This window comes from Chrysemys picta, chromosome 5, assembly GCF_011386835.1.
Source record: "Chrysemys picta bellii isolate R12L10 chromosome 5, ASM1138683v2, whole genome shotgun sequence".
In the NCBI taxonomy this organism is placed as follows: Eukaryota; Metazoa; Chordata; order Testudines; family Emydidae; genus Chrysemys; species Chrysemys picta.
This window is the reverse complement of record NC_088795.1, coordinates 50022430-50045970: the sequence shown is the minus strand read 5'-3', so window position 1 is coordinate 50045970 and position 23541 is coordinate 50022430.

Sequence of the window (23541 nt, the reverse complement as noted above, 5' to 3'; positions counted from 1 at the left end):
GGGTTTTTGTCTGCTGTAAACAGGAGTTTGAACAAGTAAAGAAACACAATAACCTTGGTTTTACTGAAGCTCTAGTGATATTAAGACAAGGTATGGAGTCTTTGGCAGTAGAAAGTCAAAGTGAGACTGTCATAGCAACAAAATGGCTGCAACCTTTCTTCTGGAGCAAAAAGGCACAATTTTAAATGCCCATCAGCACTGAATTTCATCTCAATTCAAGACTGGCAGTGGCATTAAATGAATTATAAAGTCACTGACTGCGACATATAGAGCAAATATTTCTAATAGATTGCAAAAGACAGTAGGCTCTGAATCGTAATCCAAACATATTAACAGCTTTAGAAAGGATGAACAAACTGTATGCTTGTATTGCAAATGACAATACAGAACACTATAAGGTGTCCTCTTCTGAACCCAGAAAAGAGCTGCAATTAAACTGATTGGAACTGAACTTTGAGGTTAGCTTAGTTCTCAGTTGTCTTTCCTAATCTCAAATTATATTCAGTATCCACTGTGGAACCAATGATAATGTTCCTTCAGTACAGCACAACTCTTGGTCAAGTCTCTGACTGATCTCTGAATATCTGCATGCAGAGTAATACTGACAGGGAAAGATACAAATCTAACTTTTTTTTTTTAAACCACCACCTTTCAACTTGAAGGAGCTGAATATACTTCACAAACTATGTATACTAGCACTCCTGAAGTAGAAACCACCACTGGGGTAGAGGGCAGCAGTAAAAGAGCAGACACTATACTTCCCAATTGTTCATATGTTGTGTAGGAAACTTTGGCCAAGGAAATTAGGGGAAAAAGCTTTACCTTTACAAAAAAGTATGAGATCTTTAATCTGCATGCACGGTAGAGAAGATCTCAGTTAAAGAACCTTGAGTAAATTATGTGACATTCAATTAATCTACCTCAGAAGTATGAAAGCAACAGTCAGCATTGCTTGAACGGGAACCTGCATTTGCAGGAAGCCTGGAGATCTGATTCAAATCTCAATTACACAGGGGCAATTCCACCAAGTTCAGTGGAGTTACTCCAGACATACTGATGAGAGAAGAGTATAAGGCTCAAATGTTTGTTTTAAACCTGATGCTTAGTTCACAAAGGGTTTGATCCTTCTCCTACAGATGTCAAAGGCAGAACGCCTGTTAACTTCAGTGATGTAGGATACACACACACACACACACACCCCCCAATGCAGTGTTTCTCAAATGTGTCTGCCAGGGCCTTTCCTTTTCTTGAAGCCACAGCCTCCTAGGCTGTGGGGGGTGGTGGGGTGAGGGGGGTGCTGACAAAGCAGCGGCTCCTCCCCTGGGCCTGCCTGCCTTGTCCCTACCCCTTAGCACTGACGGAGCAGCAACCAGTGTGAGTTCCCCACCGGCAGTGTGGTTTAGGCTTCAGGCTTTCACCCTGGGATGGTGGGCAGTAGGCTCTGGCCATACAGTGGCGGCCTCTGTCCCCCGGCCACAGGGTTTTGGGATCCATCCCTGGACTCACCTGCTGCCATCACCTCGACCCTGCTGCCTCCTTCAGACCCCCATTGCCCTGGGTCTCCTGACCCACCTCCTCATCCAGGGCTTAATTCCCCCCATCCTCCATGCCAGGGCTGAGTAAGTCTGCTATGAAAAGTGATATTAACAAATATCACTGGTCATCTTTAAAAAAAATAAAAATAAAATAACACACACCACATGCAAAGCACCTTATTTTTGTTTCTAGTCTGTTTAGGTCCAGTAAAGAATAGAGACAACTGTACATCATTTTTTATTATTCAGTCTGTAAAAATATCCTACATAAATAAATAAAAAACCCTACATAAATAAATGATCTGGACATGTATACATGCATATTTATTTGTTTTCCCTAAAGTTAATTAAGTATTTTAGGAAAAATTCTCAGAGCGGCCACCAGCAAGAGTTGGTGGACGCACTCTGAGGCCACCAAAAATATGTTGAGAACCCCTGACTTAATGGGAATAGATATCTATAGAACATTGCAGGATAGGGTTTTTGTCTTTTTTTTTTTTTAATCTGAAAGCCAAGAAATTGTAAGTTGTAGTTTTAAGTTTATGCTTTTAAATAGCCACAAACACCAGTAAATATGAAAATACAAAATTAAGGTACGCTAGACTAAGGCCTGGATCCAGGAAAGCATGTGGGTAGCCCCACCAGAAGTTACCAATGGATAAATTAATGGATGTTTACTATGTCATCATTAAAGTTAAGCACATGTTTAAATGTTTTGCTGTATTGGGACTTAACCCATTCCTTCTGTATCTGTTTCCCTGCCCATTCTCCAGCCAAAATCAAGAGAAGCATTCATCTTTATGAAGATTGTGTGGTAATGCATTAATATTTTTAAAATGGTCAGGGGTATGTCAGTAATTGGAGGTGGAGGTGTGATTCCCAGCTTGTGTAGACATATTCATGCTAACTCTCATCAAGCTAGTGTGCTAAAAACAGTAGTGTAGCCAGGGTAGTACAGTTAGCAGTGAGCAATGGCACAAGGTAGCTATGCTGAGTATGTACTTATGGGGGTTCAGACAGGTTTGTATTCAGCACAGCTAGACCATGCCACCACTTGCCACTATCCATGCTATTCTGGAGCTGGAAATCACATCCCCTAGCACCAAGTGTAGACGTATCCAACTGGAAAGCATTTAGGCACAGCAATACAAAAATCTTAAAAGCATATAATTACCAGATTTTTGGATAAGCATGTTTGTAAAAAATGAATTTCTAAGGCTTGCACAAAATACAAGTTTCATCCAAAATCAATAACCGAAAATGTTTAGATGTATAAAACTTCTAATACATATATTTTAAAAATAATATTTGCAAATCAGTTATTTCCTCCCCCTGCCACAACAGATCTAATTTAAATGTTCTGGCCAGACTACAATACAATACAATAAAGACTACATCAAAAACAATACTAGTTGTCCATATCCATGTAATGATTACATTCTATTAAGTGGTCTCCAATCAGTTGGGTACAAATAATAAAATATGGACAAACATTTGCATCCACAAATCAGGCAGACACATTACAATTCCACTATCTCTTCCCATAATTGATAGTGTGTGCAAAACTGATGTGAAAAATTAGAAGGCAGTTTGATGCCCCATTTTAAAATTTGGCATGTATTCTGTTAACCATTTAGGAAATCTAAAATTTTGTACAAAAGCTTTGACATTCACCTTTACATATAGTTAGATGGGCCATTACAAAAACAGAAGAGTGACCCATTAGGGTCTCATCCACCACACAAGGATGTTAGGGTGGAAACACTCTGGCGAAAGGAATGGATATCTGTTACAATCCCCAACCAGTCCCTCATCACCAATCCAACGATTTGCCTGCCTGGTTTTGATCTGCCCCATCGCCAATGGTCCCTGTTGAACAGGTTCCGGACCGGGCAAGATCTCTGTGCAGCCAATCAGTATCGCTGGGGCCTTCATGAGAGCCCTTCTTGCAGCTGCGGCGCAACACAGACAATGATGCACACTGTCGATGAATGCCTGCTGACTATGTTCAGCAGTGGCCTAGAAGAAATGTATCACGCCACTGAAGAGGCCATTCCTTGGCTAGACGACTATGCACACGCTAAATAAATACCAATTTCCAAACCAAACAAAGAAAATTAAAGATTGTTGTAAAGCCATTAAAAGTGAAATTCCCCCCGCCCTCCGAAAGTGTTTTAGAGAACACCCTATTTTTGATTAAAAGACTGTTCTTTTTATTTTGGACAAGCCCAACTCTACATTCAGCTTTTAAGGGGGAGGGGAAGGGGAGAACGCCTAGTGACTTTTTACCCCCTTGTAAAAGGATGAGTCTTGTCTTCAAGCAATCTACTCCTATCAAAACTTTGTTCCTGCTGGGTCAGTTTATCCCTGGGGTTAATTCTGGCTGGTCTCCTCCCATCCCCCAAAGGAATCCAAGAGGTAGTTGCTTTATTTAAACCTTCTTAACAAACCAGATCAAACTTTTGCAGATTGTTCCCACAAAGTCTGTGCAAGCAAAGTAGTCCTTTCCCCTATCTGTGTCTCACACCAGTAACAAGATTTCCTAACTCTTACCTCAGAGCTTCAGCAATAAAGGACTCCAAACGAACAGTATCCCCTCTTGTGTTGGGTTTTTCTAGAACAGTCCCTCTCTGCAGTAGCTCCAGCAGCAATTAGGAGCACCACTCCTGACTCCTCAGCTAATTAAGTTCCAGCTCTGAGGTGTAGCAGGTGGAGCTAATCAGACAACTCCAGGCCTCTGAACCCAGAGGGATGGTATCCCTTATACTTTCACACCCCTTCTTCCCCAATATTTCCAGAGGAAAACCAGGTGGCTTAATGAGGGTTCTACTGGTTCTACTGTTCCCTTTCCTATAACTATGGTATTGTCATGACATCTCGAAGCTGGGCCCACCCCACTCATGAGCTCTTGTTCATTTGAGCTCTTTGTTAACAGGGCAAGCGTTTGGGCCCCATGAAGGATAATCTATCCCTTCTCATTGTGACAATTGTCTTTATAATGTAATCAATGTAAACCAATGCAAACAGATAACTAAGATTGAAAGTAATATGCAGCTGGGTTCCACTTCTGCAGGATAAGACCAAAGAGGGACAGATCCTCCTTACATATACATTTTTAATGTTAAATTAGTCAGCTATGTTTAGGGTTCATGACAAAGAAGCATGAGGCAGATTCCGTGCAACATAGCAGACACAGTCCACAGGGAGCAGGAACAAAGGTGACAGATATTTTGTATATCCAGATTCTGATCCAGCTGATGCAACCCCCAGCATAAATCAGAGCTTTCTCAGCTACATCACAGCCCAAAATTTCCATAGCATCGAGCATTACAGAAAATTCCCACCTTCCTCTGCCAGCACATGTACTATGCCCAAAACACCAAGGCTAGCTCTACTTGTTAAAACAGCCAATTCTCTGAGTGCTATGATTGCAAATAGGAACTCCTGCATCTCCAACTAGCGCTCATCATGTTCATGCTGCTCCATCAGAGCATAAAGAGGAGGAGAGGAAGCAGGGTCAAGCTCCTCTTCTGATGAGTGCGGAAGTACTGAAAGCACTTGCATTTTCTGAGGGCCTGCCTAGCCCCAGTCTGCAGAACTGGTATTAAGAAACTGCTTTGAGTCCTGTCCCTGACTCCCAACCATCAGCCTGCAGAAACCCATGCCCCAACTCCCCCCACCAACCCAACAGAATCTTGCCCACCTATTAAACCAAAATATACTGATCCCCCAACTGACTCCAGCCTACTACCACAGGGGATATTCTCCTCCCCCTACCAACCACCTATATTTCTGACTCAGAGTTGCTCCAAAATGCGTTGGACAAGGGACGGCCTTGTTCTTGTAGAAGATAAATTTCAGGAATAGCATGAGGAAGTTTCCACTGTTTGTTGCCCATTAAAACAAAAGTAATTCAATTTTGCAGATTTCATAACATTGAAAAAAAAACAACACAGATTTGTCTTAAGTTATAAAACACAAAGAAAATATGTCCTACAGGCCTAGCTTCTGTTAGGATGTTTAGTATGAGCTTGCTAGAACCTTCAAAGAAGGTGCAATTAATCTTGAAAATGCAACTGCAGGATCTAGATTATAAATCTCTTCCCATGCTATTTATTGTGTTGCTACTTGTTCACATCTCTACATTTTACATTTACCCAACTGGTGCCCAACACATAGGACTTTTAAATAATGTTATAGATTCAACCCCAATAGCTCACATATATGAAGAGTCTGACTGGGATGCAAGAACAAGCAATACAGGAGAATAATTTAACACTCTACCCAGAGCACTAAACCGTTTTCCTAAAATCAATAAACAGATGGTACAACACTACTAAAGTTTACTGAGTACTGTTCTGAATAGTTTACCACCTTATTGGAGTACAATACAGTAATAATCAGTAACATGTCAAAGCTATGTTTTCCCAAACAATTATGTTGGGATTTCATATTAGACCACAGCCTTTAGGATAATCAATGCAGGGCCGGCTCCAGGCACCAGCTTGGCAAGCTGGTGCTCGGGGCGGCTACTCCGGACAGGGGCGGCAGGTCAAAGCTATGTTTTCCCAAACAATTATGTTGGGATTTCATATTAGACCACAGCCTTTAGGATAATCAATGCAGGGCCGGCTCCAGGCACCAGCTTGGCAAGCTGGTGCTCGGGGCGGCTACTCCGGACAGGGGCGGCAGGTCCAGTTATTCGGCGGACGGTCCCTCACTCCCTCTAGGAGCGAAGGACCATCCGCCGAATTGCCGCCGCAGATCGTGATCGCGGCTTTTTTTTTTTTTTTTTTTTTTTTTTTTTGTGGCTGCTTGGGGCGGCCAAAACTCTGGAGCCGGCCCTGAATCAATGTATATTTATAGGGACTTAATGACAGCAATGAGGTATTTTTTTTCTGCCAGGAGGGAAATTGAAAAGAAAGATATAGTTCCAATTATATGTAGCACAGCCAGCTGAGTGCTGTTATGCAAAGTTTGCCATTAGCAAGCAGTTTACTACACTGAAACTTGATTTTCAATTAACAAAAATCAAGAGATATGCAATACAGCTCAATGGGGTTTAGGCGCAAAAGTTCACGGGGAATATCCAGCTTGCTGCCTCAGGTGGTCAATATCTATCTTTTGCTTAGGACTCAGCTGTGATGTTGTAGAGCTGAGAAACAGCAGTAATGGTAGCATTGCAGATTTCAAAATATCACTGTAGGATCACTTTTTAAGTTTTCTGGGGCCAAGTGCTGATCCTCAACATGTTAAAGCTCCCATAGGTTTAAATTGGAACTAAAGGCATAGCTAGAGTTTATTTTTAAGTAATAAGATGTGTTTGATAAATTGTCCAGCTATACCAGAAGGACAGGACACACTGGATGTGGTTTAAACAGGCAGCAACTTTATTATCAGCTGTCTGGGAGTACCCTGCAGATAAAAGTGTACAGTGTAAGTGACTCCATGATTATTTCAATATCTACCAGGGGGCATCCATCAGCCTCCATGCCCCTTTTCCATCCTGGTCCCCAGCCAATCCACTGCTGGGACCTCACCAGCCCCCCTTTTGAATAGTTGGTTCCCTGCTTTGCCAGTCATAGGAGCCCAGAACACCATTTTTGCTCCTTTAAATCCTTTACCTCCATACACCTCCTTTAAATCCTTTACCAAACGATTTACCTGATCACTGTATCACCTCCCTATGGAGTACCCGCACTGGACATCTTGCCCCTTGCTTACAGAATGCATGGTGACATCATAGCCTAAATCCTATTCCATGCTCACCCAACCTAAGCCCCCACTCACACCCAACTGTGTGAAAGTCAAAAAGCCCCACAATGCCTTGCCCAATCTGGCAGTGAAGGAAGATTCCTTCCCAGTCTCCCCCTCCAAGAAAGGAGCAGCTTGCAGAATGCCCACAGTGGATCCTGACCAAGCCTGGTATTTCACCAGTTTCAAGGGCAGGTACTGCTCTGCTTGGTCCAGGTGAAAGAGGGCTTTGCCTGCCCAGTTTGCACTTATGTACTTTTCCCCGCATCTTTGGGTCACCTCTGTGTATGGGAAGGGTGAGTCAGCATCCTCATGCTGACCCTTTGCATCTGCAACAGTGACCATGCCTCTGCCCTTAAAGAGGTATACCCAGGGGTGAAAGTAAGCCGGTATGGGCCGGTACAGTGTACCGGTAAAGAGTGACTGCTGGTACCGGCCTGTATGCAACCGATGTAAAGCACTGCCGTGGCAGTGCTTTAAGGACCCTGCTTAAAGTGCTTCAGCGCTTTAACGTCGCTGCCCCTTTTGCACCCCCCGCCTCTGGGGGTGGGGGGGTAGGGGGTGTGGCACAAAAGGAGCAGCTGCTCCAGGGCCAGTGATTTAAAAGGGCCCAGGGCTCCACAGCAGCAGCCAGAGCCCCAGGCCCTTTAAATCGCCGCTGGAGCCCTGGGCAGTGCGGCTGGCTGTGGGCTCAAAAAAGAAAATCATTCACACATCTCTTCACGTTTTGGCCACCCAGTCCTGCCCCTTCGGTCCGAGGCCCCACCCCTTCTGGGGGCCCAGAGCTCGCCTCCATATCTTAAGTGTTGAATGTTACTTTCATCTCTGGGTATACCCCTTTCCCCGGCAAGCGAGACAATGCTGCCACCCTCCCTCCCGTTAAGGTGCTGCACAGTCATCAATCACGAAATCACAAGAGAAAAAAGTTAACTCAAACTTCAAATTGCATTGGTCAGGTACAGTAACTAATTAAGGACCCATTTTCTTGTGTGAATGATCATGCAACTCCCACTGCTATGAAAGGGAGTTTTCTATAGACATGGTAATCCTGGGCAGTTAGTTTCATTATCTACTTAGGAGTGACTAAAACAAGATAGAGAAAGAAAACCCCTGTGTATTTTTTAAATTTAGTTTTGGGCAATCCCCTTCCTGGCATTTCTCTAACCAAATGCCAAGTAGTCCTTTCCCAATCAACCACTAATAATTAATTTCAATTGGGCTGTCAAAAAATTAATTGTGATTAAAAAAATTAATCGTGATTAATCACAGTTTTAATCACACTGTCAAACAATAGATTCTCAATTGAAATGTATTAAATATTTTTGGATGTTTTTCTACATTTTGAAATATATTGACTTGAATTACAACACCAAATACAAAGTATACAGTGCTCACTTTATATTATTTTTATTACAAATATTTGTACTGGAAAAATTATAAACAATAGTATTTTTCAATTCACCTCATACAGGTACTGTAGTGCAATCTCTTTATCATGAAAGTGCAATTTACAAAAGTAGATTTTTTTTGTTACATAACTGTACTAAAAAACCCCCACCATTTAAAACTTTAGAGCCTACAAATCCACTCAGTCCTACTTCTTATTCAGCCAACCACTAAGACAAACAATTTTATTTACATTTACAGGAGATAATGCTCCCTGTTTATTTACAATTTCACTTGAAAGTGAGAACAGACATTGGCATGGTACATGGCCAGCATTGCAATGTATTTAAGTGTCAGATATGCTAAACATTCACGTCTCTTCACGTTTTGGCCACCATTCCAGAGGACATGCTTCCATGCTGATGACGCTCATTAAAAAAATAATGAGTTAATTAAATTTGTGACTGAAATCCGTGGGGGAGAACTGTATGCCTCCTGCTCTGTTTTACCTACATTCTACCATATATTTCATGTTATAGCAGTCTCGGATGATGACCCAGCACACATTGTTTATTTTAAGAACACTTTCACTGCAGATTTCACAAAACACAAAGAAGGTACCAATGTGAGATTTCTAAGAATAGATACAGCACTCAACCCAAGGTTTGAGAATCTGAAGTGCCTTTCAAAATCTGAGAGGGACGAGGAGTGGAGCATGCTTGCTGATGTCTTAAAAGAGCAACACTGTGATGTGGAAACTACGAAACCCAAACCATCAAAAAAGAAAATCAGTCTTCTGACGGTGGCATCTGACTCAGATGATGAAAATGAACATGCATTGGTCTGCACTGTTTTGAATTGTTATCAAGCAGAACCTGTCATCAGCATGGATGCATGTCCTCTGGAATAGTGGTTGAAGCATGAAGCAACATATGAATCTTTAGCGCATCTGTCATGTAAATATCTTGAGACGCGGGCCAACACAGTGCCATGCGAATGCCTGTTCTCACTTTCATGTGATATTGTAAACAAAAAGCAGGCAGAATTATCTCCTGCAAATGTAAACAAACTTGTTTGTCTGTGCAGTTGGCTGAACAAGAAGTAGGACTGAGTGGATGTGTAAGCTCTAAAGTTTTACATTGTTTTATTTTTGAATACGGTTTTTTTGTATGTAATTCTACATTTGTAAGATCAACTTTCATGATAAAGAGATTCCACTATAGTACTTGTAATGGGGCAATTGAAAAATACTATTTTCTTATGTTTTTTTACAGCGCAAATATTTGTAATAAAAATAAATATAAAGTGAGCACTGTACATTTTCTATTCCGTGTTGTAACTGAAATAAATATATTTGAAAATGTAGAAAACATCCAAAAATATTTAAATAAATGGTATTCTATCATTATTTAACAGCACAGTTAATCACATGATTAATCATGATTAATTTTTTAAATCATGTGATTAATCACAATTAATTTTTTAATCTCTTGACAGCCCTAATTTCAATCACACCTAAGCATCTGCTTTGACTTTAATCAGCTCCTTACATGTGAATGAAAGCAGGGTTTGGTCCAATGTGCTTAAATGCAGTAGGTAGACTTTTATATACTTTTTCAGGGCTTTACATCTAATGTTACTAGTCTACTTACAGTAACTACTTCTATTACTATGATGAGAAAGTGTTTAGTTTACCCTCAAATGCCAGAGATTTCATGCAGATCATGTTTCTTGGCAATTTTCATATGGAATATCATTCAAATTTCCAAATAAGTGCACATGTTATATATTCTTGATACATATAGTATCTCAGATTGTACAAGTACAATTAGAATTTTTAAAAATTGACATTCCTTCGCTTCTAAGAACAGAAGAATGTTTGTATTATTTGGGCCAGATCCTCCATGATATAAACTGGTATAGCTCCGCTTAAGTGAAGTCAGTTGAAAAACTGGAGGCATATCTATATACCCCTCTCTCATTTTTTCCTTAAGGACAAAAATATACATTGAGTGGAGTGCCTAAAAATAGTGCCTTATGTAGCACAGATGATGATCAATATAGTATTACCTAGTTCATTGAAATGAGAAGGCCAATAAACCAGTTTTAGTCCGAGCAGGGGAAAAATAAACCTCTAATGCAGAGATTTTGTCCTTATGTGAACTAGATTTATTATTAAGCGCTAAGCCCCAAGCAAGTGGCAGACCTGGGTGACACAGTCTGAAGATCAGCATATTTTGGGGAGGGCAGGGAGAAGAGAAAGGGAACCCAAGGATCTGCACCATTCCTGCCACCCACTTTGCAAGAAGAGATGCAGCCTTATTGAATTGGGTACTCATTGGCATGAGTAGTTAGCTCATGAATAGTGACAATCAGGACATGCAATTTCTGTTGTAAACTTGGGCAAGGCCTAAACATATATCAAGAAAAAAGAAATCTTCCACATGATACAATACATATAGTGTAGACATATTGAGGTGAAGCAATCCAAACAAATGAGTGAAATGACAAATTTCAAGCAGCAAATAATACAATGCAAGAAAGGCTATTGACTGTGAATTGTTTCATTTCATTACATATTGAATAAGACGTTAAATAAGAGATGTGACAATGGCTGATGAAGAACTATTGTAGAATATTTTTAGGAACATAGTATATTGCTTGAATTTTATTTTACAAGATTGGAGGGAAACAATTTTACAAAAACAACGTTGCAAGATAGCTCAATAGAAAAATCTGAAGATCACGGAATCCTTATGAGTCTAGAAGAATCAGAATCACTTCTGATCATTTCATTTATATATTTTAAGATGTCTGGAAGAATAAGCAGGGTGAATAGGTTATGCACAGAAATAAAAAGAGGAAAGAATATTTATATGTATGTTACAAATACATAGGTCTTCAGATAATTAGATTCAAGTGAAAGCAAAAATAATTTGATCTGTTTGGCTAATTTTATATATGCATATATAAAACACTTTTGTCTTGCTTATAATATAGACAGTCCTCCTTGAAATTAATCAGATTCTAAGCTATGTGTATTGTCTCCCTTCTCTTTCAAGGTTCCAAATACTTCCTTCATCTCAATAGCAGCATTGGTTCCATAATTTTCCATTTTGCCTGTTCTTTTCTGCAAGTATCACCTACCCAAATTTCAGATCAAATTCAAATATATCCAAACTGTGTGCATTTAATGGACACACATTTAAGTTACACAGCTATCCAAGCAAACTTCCCCTCCCCTCCAAGTTTGCAATAGCTTATCCAATTAAAATTTATCTGAGTCTGAATGTGCTGTTTGAAACTTGGCTCAGCTTTAGTTACAACATTATGAACATATTAAAAAAAGTGTAGGCATAATGTTATACAGATTTTAAATGTGTGCTTTAAGATTAGCTTCTTTCCCATAAGGTACTGTTGTAATTTCTCTGTTTAGGATCCTATGTCCTTGAAAAGGAGAGAAAGTTTGGCCCAATGGTTAGGACACTAGTCTGGGACTTGGAAGACCCAGATTAAATTCCCACAGATGCATTACATAACCTCAGTCAAGTCATTTTGTCTCTGCTTCAGTTTCCCATCTGTAAAATAAAGATAATAGCACTTCACAGAGTTGTGAGGCATATATAAGACTATCTGGGTGAATAATGGAATTGTCAGCACTCTGAAACACTCTTATCCCCTTCTCCCCCCCCCCCCCCAAAAAGAGTGGGGGAGAATAATTTTGGATCAATCAAACTTCAACCTGATTCTTTTTACTTTGAGTATTTTAAAGCATTCTAAATCTTTAAATAAATTCAAGTTAAAATTAAGGAAGTTCCTTAAAGAAAGATAGTTTGAAATGTTTTAATTTTTATTCAAAGATTTCAAAGTGGACCATTTTGATTCTTTAGAAAGTGTGCCCCCCATTGGGATAGTTTGATAAAACTGACATGAACAAAGAAAATGTTTTGGTGTTGCCAAATCTGCATTTTCCACACCCCTCCCCCCAAAAAAACCCAAACAGCACATCAATAGCATACAAAGTCTGCCCTAGAACAGAAAAGTAATTTGGTTACAGTATTTTGGATTCTTCTCACAATTGTTTCTTCTCATGTTAGTATATTTTGCATACAGTAAAATTCTACTTCTGAAAAGTTTGTGTTCCCCAATGCATATTCTTTTTCTCAATGCTAAAGCATGAATATTTTCCTAAAACATTTCAGTTCTATCAAAAACTGAATTTTATTGAAATGTATATTTTATGAATGCTGCTTTGCTGGAGCAGTTACCCCATTTTGATTAGAGATGGCTTATTAAGATGTCACTTGTGAATGCATTTGATTCTGAAGTCCATTTAAAACAGTTTTCTTTCAATAGCACCAGCAGTTCATAACTTGTTCTCATTATATCGTTTGAACAGGCAGAATTCTCACATGATTTAAAAATATTTCTATCAATTAGGATCACTTTTAACCAGTTGCAGAAAACTAATTTATCAGTTTTGGATAAATCCAGGAATAAAACAAAAACAAAAGCACAGAGGTACTTTCAGAACTGGAGAATAAAAGCTATCCTTTTTGCATATGAAATTCCAAGCAGGTGGATTTCAGGTTCTAATTCAGTCCCATCTTTAATGGTGATTATCGTCAATATAAATGAGAATGTAAGAACAGCCATGCTGGGTCAGACCAAAGGTCCATCTTGCCTACTATCCTGTCTTCCGGCAATGGCCAACACCAGGTGCCCCAAAGGGAATTAATAGAAAAGGTAATCATCAAGTGTGCCCATTCCCAGTTTCTGGGGAACAGAGACTAGGGACACCATCCCTGTCCATTCCAGCTAATAGCCATTAATGGACCTATCCTACATGAACTTATCTAGTTGTTTTTTGAACATAGTCTTGGCCTTCACAACAGCCTCTGGCAAAGTTCCACAGGTTGACTGTGTATTATATTAAGAAATACTTCCTTTGTTTGTTTTAAACCTGCTGCCAATTAATTTCATTTGGTGACCCCTTGAACTTGTGTTATGGCATGGAGTAAATAACACTTCCTTATTTACTTTCTCCACACCAGTCATAATTTTATAGACCTCTATCATATCCTCCCTTGCTCATATCTTTTCCAAGCTGAAAAGTCCCGGTCTTATTTCTCTCTCCTCATATGGAAGTTGTTCCTTACCCCTAATCATTTTTTTGCTCTTTTCTGAACCTTTTCCAATCCCAATAGCTCTTTTTTGAGATGGGGCAACCACATCTGCATGCAGTATTCGAGATGTGTACACACCATGGATTTATATACAGACAGTATGTTATTTTCTGTCTTCTTATCTATCCCTGTCTTATGATTCCCCAAATTCTGTTAGCTTTTTGCTTCTAAGATGTATGAAAATAAAATAAAAGTGGACACAGTACATTTTCAATGCCCTAGGCAACACATTTCATGTTTGACTTGTACTGGTGAAGAAAACAGGCCAGCAGTCAAACTGGCAAAATTGTGATCTAGTGCTATGCCAAATACCTGAAATGATGAGACCGCTCCGTTTCTTCCAGGAGTTGAATTAAGTTGAGTTGAGTTATCAGTGAAGGTCTTGGAATATGCTAGATGCCCAGGGTAACATTATTAGTAATAAATACTTAAGTTATGAGAATTCTCAAAAGCCTCAGTAAAAATTAGATCACCATTGTAATAGTTACAGTACAAACATGGATAAGAGAATGATTAGCCCAGATGGCATACACACTAAAAGGGAACAAGAGGGATGAAGGTAAGAATGTATGACTAATATACAAACATATGACTCTGGTGAAGAATTGGCATAGGGTTTGTTACATTTTTCTCCATTTTTGAATTGAGGATAGAGATTAGGGTGAGGAATAGCAGGAATGGATAATTTAATAAGATAAGGGAGTTAATAAGAGCACAGGAGTAAGGGAAAAATAAGGCGGGGGAAACAAGATCACCACATGTATAATAGGAAACAGCATCTAGAGTTTTGTAAGCCTCATGGTGCAGGAAAGAGTCTCAAGGAGGATTTGAAGAAAATCTGAAGCTTGTACTGATCATACCATCTTATTTGTATATGCACACACAAGTGTATATACATACATACACACATACAACTCCTGTCCTGATAGGGGGTCACATACCCGTAACAAGCCAATAAAGCCAAAGAGAAAGTGATAGTAACATAAGATATGACCTATTTCAGTTCAGAAGTAACATTTTTCAAATATTCTCATGGATAAAATTCGCTTATTGGGTTCACAGGGATTTGCATCCTAGGAGAATATGAAGATATTTAAGGTAGAAATTGACTGGTGGATGGTAAAGGCTGGAAGTTGTCTGGGTGAAAGTGGAGGTCAACATAATGATAATTCAATAGATCATCCAATAGAGTGAGCTAAACTGTGAATGGGCTTAAAAGGAAAGAAAGTAAGCTTGTGTTTGATACAGAAATGAAGGTGTGTGTGTGTGGGCGGGGCGGCAATGGAGGAACTCAAAGAGGGAGTTCATGTGATCTCAGCAACAATCCAGAGATATGGTGTTATCAGGAGCATTTTGAATTCACTTGTGTTTACACTGTAACATCTTTGACTGGTGCAGTCAAAATGATAAGGGACTGTCCAAGAGTTTTAGTTGGAGAAGGAGGAAAATCTGGATATTAAAGATGTTGTGTAGAAAGAAGATACAAAATTGCATCATCCTGATTACCTGGGTCTAGAGAGGATCAGATCAAAGGTGATGCCAAGGTTATTGGGTTGTATGTTTAGGGAGGATGGTGATGATATGCAGAGTGATAGACAAAATGGGGAGAGGAAAGGGCTAACACAGCAAGATCAAGAGTTCAGTTTTAGTTAGCTATGTTTTATTCAAGATGATTGGACATTTATGATAGAAGTCAAAACAAGGTTAAGATCCTAGATAAGATAGAGAGAAAGCTCAACAGGAGACAGGTAGATTTGGGAATCATTGGTATAGAGAAGTCAGTGTCATGCTTTGGATTAGATCACCTAGATATATAGTGTAACAGGAGAAGAGGAATGTGAAACCAGAAATTTTGTTTTTAGGTGTTCTGAAAAACCTTGCAGCACTTAGGACAGAGATATGCCCAGGTTGGGGGTGGAGGAGGGAGACACAGAAAGAGGGGTTTAAAACATCATGAAAATCTCCTCTCCAAGTTGCATAACAATGATAGTGACAGTATCAGAATACTTTAGCTTGCATAAAACAATAGTTGGTCTTAGAATCAAGGCTTTAGATAAGTAATACATTATAATTTATAATGAAAAATCCAAAATGGCCACTGCAATGATTCTCTATTATAAAACGTCAACATGCAGGACACAGACTAAGTTGACCAACAGCAGATAAGAGATGGGGTGAAGTAGAGTTCAACATACACGACTCAGCTTCCTGTCCAAAATGCCTGAAGGGTGTAGATAGGAGGAGAATTTATGTTAATAGCTAGGAGGAGGATCTAGACAGGATTAGGCTCTGTAATAGGTCCTAGCCGGGGCTCGACCCTTCCGGGCAGGAGGGGAGCCACACCAATTCACTACTGTGGGAACAAGCAATCAGTTAGTCCCGAAGCTCCGGCTCTTTGGTGCAGGGCCGGAGCAACCACAGTTAAAGCTCAGGCCCTTGACTGCAGGGGCGGAGCAAACACAGTAAAGCTCAGGCCCTTGACTGTAGGGGCTGAGCGAGCAAGCAGTTCAGAGCCTAGGCCCTGGATCAGGGCGGGGCAAACACAGTTAAGCTCAGGCCCTTGTTTGCAGGGGGCTGAGCGAGCAAGCAGTTCAGGAGCCCAGGCCCTGGATCAGGGCAGGGCAAACATAGTTAAGCTCAGGTAAGGCACGCCTAGGCTTTCTGTAGCCGAGCGTTGGGTGAGGGGGAAGCCTGCCACCCGTGAGCAGGGGGGAACGCAGGCCCACCCACTCCACTGCGTTCCAGCCTGGGGCCCTAGCAGCGGTTACTGCCGCTGCTGGTCAGTGGGGTATCCAGACCACAACACACTGACATTGGCTCACACTCGGTTGCAGCCGGACCGGGGTCGGCTACCCCCGGGCTACTTCCACGATCCCCCTCAAAGCCTACCTCGTTTGTCACGCCAGGCTCGGGCCAGTCCATCTGCATGGGCTCCTCTCGGCCAGGGCTCGGTGGCAGGTCCGGTAGCTCTGCCGGGAAGTCAGGCCAACGGTCCTCGGGCGGCTCCTCTGGGTAGCAGCAGGGGCAGAGGGGTTCGGGTGCAGTCTCACCCTCAGGGTTGGTGGGGTGGGGTTCCCAGGGATTCTCCCAGTGACGGGAGCAGACGGGCTCCGGCGGCTCCTCCTCGTAGCGTGCCCGGGGTAGCTCAGGCCAGCTAGGGTCCAGGCCTCGGTCTTCGGCAGTCTCCTGGCCGGGAGCTCCCGGCCGCACGTCTGCTCCCTGTGGTGGCTGGCCACAGACTGAGCTCTGGCGGCCGGCCTTTATACTTCCTGTCCCGCCCCTTGACTTCCAGGGGGCGGGGACAGGCGGTGGTGGTCCCACCCACTCTGGTGCCTGCACGTGGGCTCCCTCTTCTGGGCAGGAGGGGAGCCACACCGACTCACTACAGGGTCCATGCTGATAAATTCAAGTTGATTGTCTGAGCTGATATAATGAGGAAGGGAGCAGCTATGCTAATTTCTGAACTTGGAAAATCAACCAATCAGAGAAGGCCACACACTGAATACAAGGCTGACGGCTAGCAGGCTGACGGGGAGGGTGGTTGGAACCAAGCAGAAAAGATCAAGTAGCAAGGAGAAGAGACACAGCTACCTGAAGAAGAAGCAGCAGCAGCAGCAGCAGCAGCAGCAACAACAACCAAAGCTTCTGAAGCAACTAGAAACTTCTAGAAGGCAGCACCCACAGAAGCAGAAGAAGCAGTCTGAGGTGGCAACTGGAGAGAGTAGCAGCAACTGGGATGATACAGAGGGATTATAAAAGGAGTGTAAATTTGATTTTCTGTCTATTTTGAAAAGAATGACTGGGTGTGCCTGTAAATAAAGTTGGATACCTGCATTTGTATGAGACCCATCCCACCCAGCCTGTGACTGCTTGGCCACCGCTCACAGGATGATAGTATTAAATAGTAACTATTTCTTCTTTTGTAATATTGTAATGCTTTCTTATGCCTATGTTTAGAAGCTCTGCTTAACTACAATATTGAAATAACATTGTATTAAAGCGCTATACATGTGTATAAAAGATCTCTATGTACTTTAAGTATTACATTGTAACTGTTATATGGTTTATGTATGCTATGCTTCCTATGCTGTCTGTATCTCATTTTATTGTGCTGCTTTAAATGTATGATTTCTAAAGTATGATGTATTCTTTCTTGCTTTATTGAATATATTGTAACTGCTTATTTCCTTTAAGAAATATTTTGTTTCTGAAGACTTACTGCTTGGATGTCAATCCTTTGAGCAGAGGGTTGTGTCTGTGTCCTCCCAGGGGTTAGCAGGATTAACCTGCTCTGGGAAGTCCTCTGCGTGTTGGAAACAAACCCCCTGGTAAAACCCTGGCAATTCCTCTAGGGTGGGCCACCACCTAATTTATTCTGCCCAAAGGGGTAATAGATAATGTATGGCTATAGGCAGGCCAGTATTAAAGTGTCTGAGGTCCAAATTTTGGATAACTAAGGGTCCAAGGATAAAGCCTTTGGAGAAGTCCACAGAAAAAGTGGAGACCGGATAACAATGGCCCACCAAATAAGACTGATGAAGTTATCAGAAAGGCAGTGGAAAATCATGAGAAGACAAGAACAAGGCAGCCAGTAGAGAATAGATGTTCAAAAAGTAGGGAGTGGTCAACAAGATCAAAAGCCATCAAAAGGTTAAGGAGAACAATTGTGGAGTACAGGCCCCTAGATGTTGCCAGGAAGTGCTCATTATAGACATTGGTGAGAGCAGTTTTATGGAATACCACAGCAGAAGCCAGTTTGGAGAGAGTCAGTGATGAAACTGGAGAAAAGTAACTGAAGAGGGGGGTTGTAGATGTGATATTTGAGAATTTTGTAGATGAAGGGAGGAAATGATTGTATGAGGGTGAGGTAGAGCCTAGGGTGAGTTTCTTTAAGAAAAGCATACTTGTACTTTGAGGTGAAGGAACCCCATGAAAGAGAGAGTATAAGGAGAAAAGTGAGGGTGAAGTTTGAGGGCAGGGGTAAAAGGGAAGTTAGGTGATAAGACCATTGGGGAAGTATGCTTGACATCCCTGGATCCTGTGCTGGTAATATACTGTGGGAAGGTGCAAAATTTGTCAACTTCACTTCAGAGCAGCAGAAAGCAGAGTTGCATGTAGGAGTCTTAAATAGGTTCAATTTGGAGGCAAGAAGGAGTGCTTTCGCCTGTATACTGATGTGGCTAGGGTACCTAACTATGGAAGTTGGATTCCACTCTGGTTCTTCTTGGAAAGAGGTCAAGAAAAGTGAATGATATGCTGTTTCTTGAGTCAGGGCTTCAAAGCTCCCACACCCAGGAAGTTCTGCTATAGAACTGGTTCCTGGTGGCAGAGGAGGGTTCCTGTTCTGCTTTATGCTATGAGGGACAAGGGTAGGGCTTTTCTCTATCTATTGGAAGTTACTGGAAGTAGGAGGGTTAATGTATAAAAATATTTCAGCAAATTTTTATAAGTGTTACCTATCTTGCTCTTATCTTTAAAGTACATATTGGACAACTTTTTATTTCATCATCTGATATATACCCAAATACATTCATTCCTTATCTAATATTTAATCCATTATTTATTTTAGCAATACTTTGTGTTTAAGAATAGGTTGATGTTCTTTAAAAGTGACTAGTGTAGGTGTAGTTTTATATGAATAGAGAAAGCAGTCATTTCCCTCCTATGCAGATGAAACTAATAACACTGCTGCCATCCTCTGCCTTTCATTCATGTAAGCTCATCTTACATTCCAGCACATCTCTTACTGCTGCTACCCATGCATATTTGGCAGTCACTGATTATTTTTAACTGTATTTTTTGGGAAAAAAAAGCAGAGCAAAAGCTTATGACCAATAGCCAATGTAATATAAATTGTTTAGAAAGCTGGTAACATTGAAGAGTAGAAGCTGTACAAGAGGTAGGTAACATTTTAATATATGGTATGCATGCTCATGGCACATATGTATGTGTATCTGATTAAATAAGTGCCTGCTGACTAAATTAAAAATGCAAATTAAGTGTATGGTCTAATCCAGTGGTTCTCAAGCAGGGGTATATGTACCCCTGCGAGTATGCAGAGATCTAGACCACATACATCAACTCAACTAGACATTTGCCTAGTTTTAGAACAGGCTACATAAAAAGCACTAGTGAAGTCAGTACAAATTAAAACTTCACACAATTACTTGCATATAGAGCAGTATAAACTATACACTGAAATGTAAGTACAATATTTATATTTATTCCAATTGATTTATTGTATAATATGGTAAAAATGAGAAAGTAAGCAATTTTTCAGTAACAGTGACACTTTTGTATTTTTATGTCTGATTTTGTAAGCAAGTAGATTTTAAGTGAGGTGAAACTTGGGGTACACAAGACAAATCAGACTCTTGAAACGGGTACAGTAGTCTGGAAAGGTTGACAGCCACTGATCTAATACAAACCCAGAAGGTGTTTCTCCACATTACTAAACCACACAATTTGGCATGTGTGTCATACATATTCCAGGATATTCTGGAATGGAAGCAGTTACCAAGGTTCACTAGCAAAAGACATACATGAGTAAATTGCACAGCAACCAGTACTGTGCACTCCTGTATCTAGTGCTATTAGTCCCTTATTTGCATGACAGATATCTGTGTGCTTGCTCTTTGACACACAAAAGTGGTTATATGCAATACTTTATTTTAAGAAACATGATTGAGTATATACTAAAATTTTGACTCTAGTACATCTTTATGAAGAGTGTAAATTTTAAGAGTCAGTGCAATTTACTGCTCATAAAGATGCTTCTCCCACAAAAAGAGTATAACTTTCTTCTAGTTTGTACCCTGGTGTTAGTAAAAACAGATAGAAACAGTGATTGCTGATACATAGTTACTCACCTTTCCAGTAGATGGTAGTGCAGATGTGCATAAGAGAAGATTGTATTGGGGACTGAAACAAACAATATGTAGATGTTTTCAAATACAGATTATGGAGGCGTTTTTAGATGCTTCCGTTTTTAAAAGTAAGTCATGTGAAGCTGTGAAATCTGGGAAAAATGCACAATCTGACCTTTTCATTCTAGATACTAATCCTTAGCAAGCACCTAATTGTTCTATTTTTATAGAAAAGCTCTGATGAATTACAAATAGACATGAAAGACAGGGATGTGCAGAAATCAATAATAGCTATAATTATGTAGGACTGTAAATCTCAGTAGTGGCACATGATAGTACCATTGAATTCTGACATCTTTGGCAGTATATTTCTTCAGCCACACTACGTTACTATCTTGGTAGTGAGTGACAAGGAACAAAATTCTTTGTTTCTCCAGCTTTTCCAGTGCAAAATTTTCTCTTGCAGACTTGTTATGCTTAAGTTATAAGCTGATTTTAGTAGCAGTACTTATTTTAGTGTGATAAGATATCAGAGGCAACCTCCTCATGTTCTCAATAAATGAAGGAAACATGCATCACACCAGTGGGAAATAATTTTTCCATAGTTTTATTTCAAAATTACTTAAAGACTTAAAAATGTTATTTTATTTATAATATATATAAAAAAACTAAAACCCAAAGAAAGCAATAGTTTTAATACACAGGAACAAATGGAGGAAGTTAAAGAAAACTGATCATAGGACACAGAAACCAGAATATATAGAAGCTATCTTACCTTATGTGTTATATAAGGTAAGATGTCAATGGATATTTGAACATATTGAATTTCTAAACTTGACACGGAAAGTATTAATATACGGTCTTTGAAGATTCCCTGCAACATTTTCATTAAGCACATCCATACAAAAGGTTTTGTCTACTCTTAAGATAATTTTGCTACAATTTCCCACCTTTGCTGCTATCAGTTCAGCTGAGGTTTAGACCACATGCTATCAGATACAGCAGAGGCCACTGGCACATTAGCACTCCCAACATTGCTACCACCAGTGAAGCTGAACTTGTGTAAACAATGCTACAGAATGTAATGCCCATAGGACACCACCTCATTACTGTTATGACCTCATTATAGGCAGACTTTAATTGAAGATCTAAAAAGTGAAGTAGAAGTAGTTTTTTAAACTCATTTTCCCCTGCAGAAATTTTCTCAACTGCGCTGACTGATACAAAATGATGAGCCCTTATGACAGCTATGGAGACTATAATGTAAAATGTATATCTCAATGAAAAGTAGGTGGTACGTTTCAAGTGATGTACATATAGCTGGCCTCAGAGCAAGGAAAAAGGCAAAAAATTCTGTGGTAGATTATGGGAAGCAATATGATCTACTCCTGTGGAGATGGCTAAGAAGGGCTGCCGTTACAGCAGCTATGGCTCTGCTAATGCAAAATGAAATCTTGACAAAACTGTTAAATTGCAGTTCTGTCCAGATCTAGCAGACACAGAAAGGTTGTGTTTCTGAGGTTGGATTATCCCTTCGCTATCATCAAATTGCACGAAGTGTAGTGCCGACAGATCCTGGTTGTCAGCAGCCAGGGTCAAACCTGGGAGCTCTGGAGCTTAATCCATGAGCCTCTACTGCATGTAGCAGGCTCAATCTCTGGCTGATCTAGCTGCCTCTAGAAGGGGACACCATGCTACACCAAGCAGGCCTTATTTATATAATCCAACGGGAGAAGGTTAAAAGCTGGCATCAAACTAATTTTTATATTCTCCTGCCCTAGTGGATAGTTGGTGCCAGGTTGGTCCCATACTGTAAATGCTGAATGCTAATGGGCTCAAAAATGCAGCTGGGGATTGGCACAACATTGGTATTTACCACCAAACCCCTTTCCCTCTGATCCATGAACGAGGGACACAGTGTGGATTCTATTTTCAGATAGCCCACCAAGTTTTTCTGACACACTGAAAGAGGCCATATTTAGACAGGTCCAGATTCTGTTCTCATTTATGCAAGTGTAAATCTGAGATAACGCCATTAAAGACTTTGACTCTGAACAATTCTATGATTTTAATAATTATGTAAACTGAAACTTTATAAAGCACTTTGAAGTCCTTGGATGAAAATCATATGAGTATCATTATGACTGTGTCAGCCTGAATGTATTTCCCATTCTATGTTAATGCTAATTTGAAGGGCAATCATTTGTCTTCCTCCCTTTCTATATAGTTTTTCCATCTAGTGAACGATGCAGGGTAAGCCATTGTTCCCTCAAGGCTGGCATAGTTTCTTGATCTTGGATGGCTATCATGAGCAGCCTTCATGAAGGGGAAGGGGATCCATGGTAGTGTGTAAAATTTATCACTAGTATTATTTGTATTACTATAGTGCCTATGAGCCCTAGTCATGGATCACTGTGTTCACACAGTTATTGTGCTAGGCATTGAAAAAAATCCCACAAAAGATGTCTCCTACCCTCAAGCGCTTACCATCCAAGTACCAGACAAGAGACAGATCAATATAGACATGGGAATATGAGGAAACGATATGTCACTATTGGGTATTATGGTAGGAAATGGTCTCAGCACACCAGACTAACAATTGTCAAGCTCTTCGTAGACACCATGACAAATGAGAGTTTTGTGGAGGGTTTTGAAGGAGGATAATAATCTTAACTGGTGATGAGCTAAGTCTTCCAAGAGACTTTCTACAAAAATTATGGATGACTGAACTTCTTCAAAAAATAAGAAACCCTCCATTGGACATTCACCAATTTTTAAAAATTAACTCATTCAAACTTTTACTGGTCTGATGGT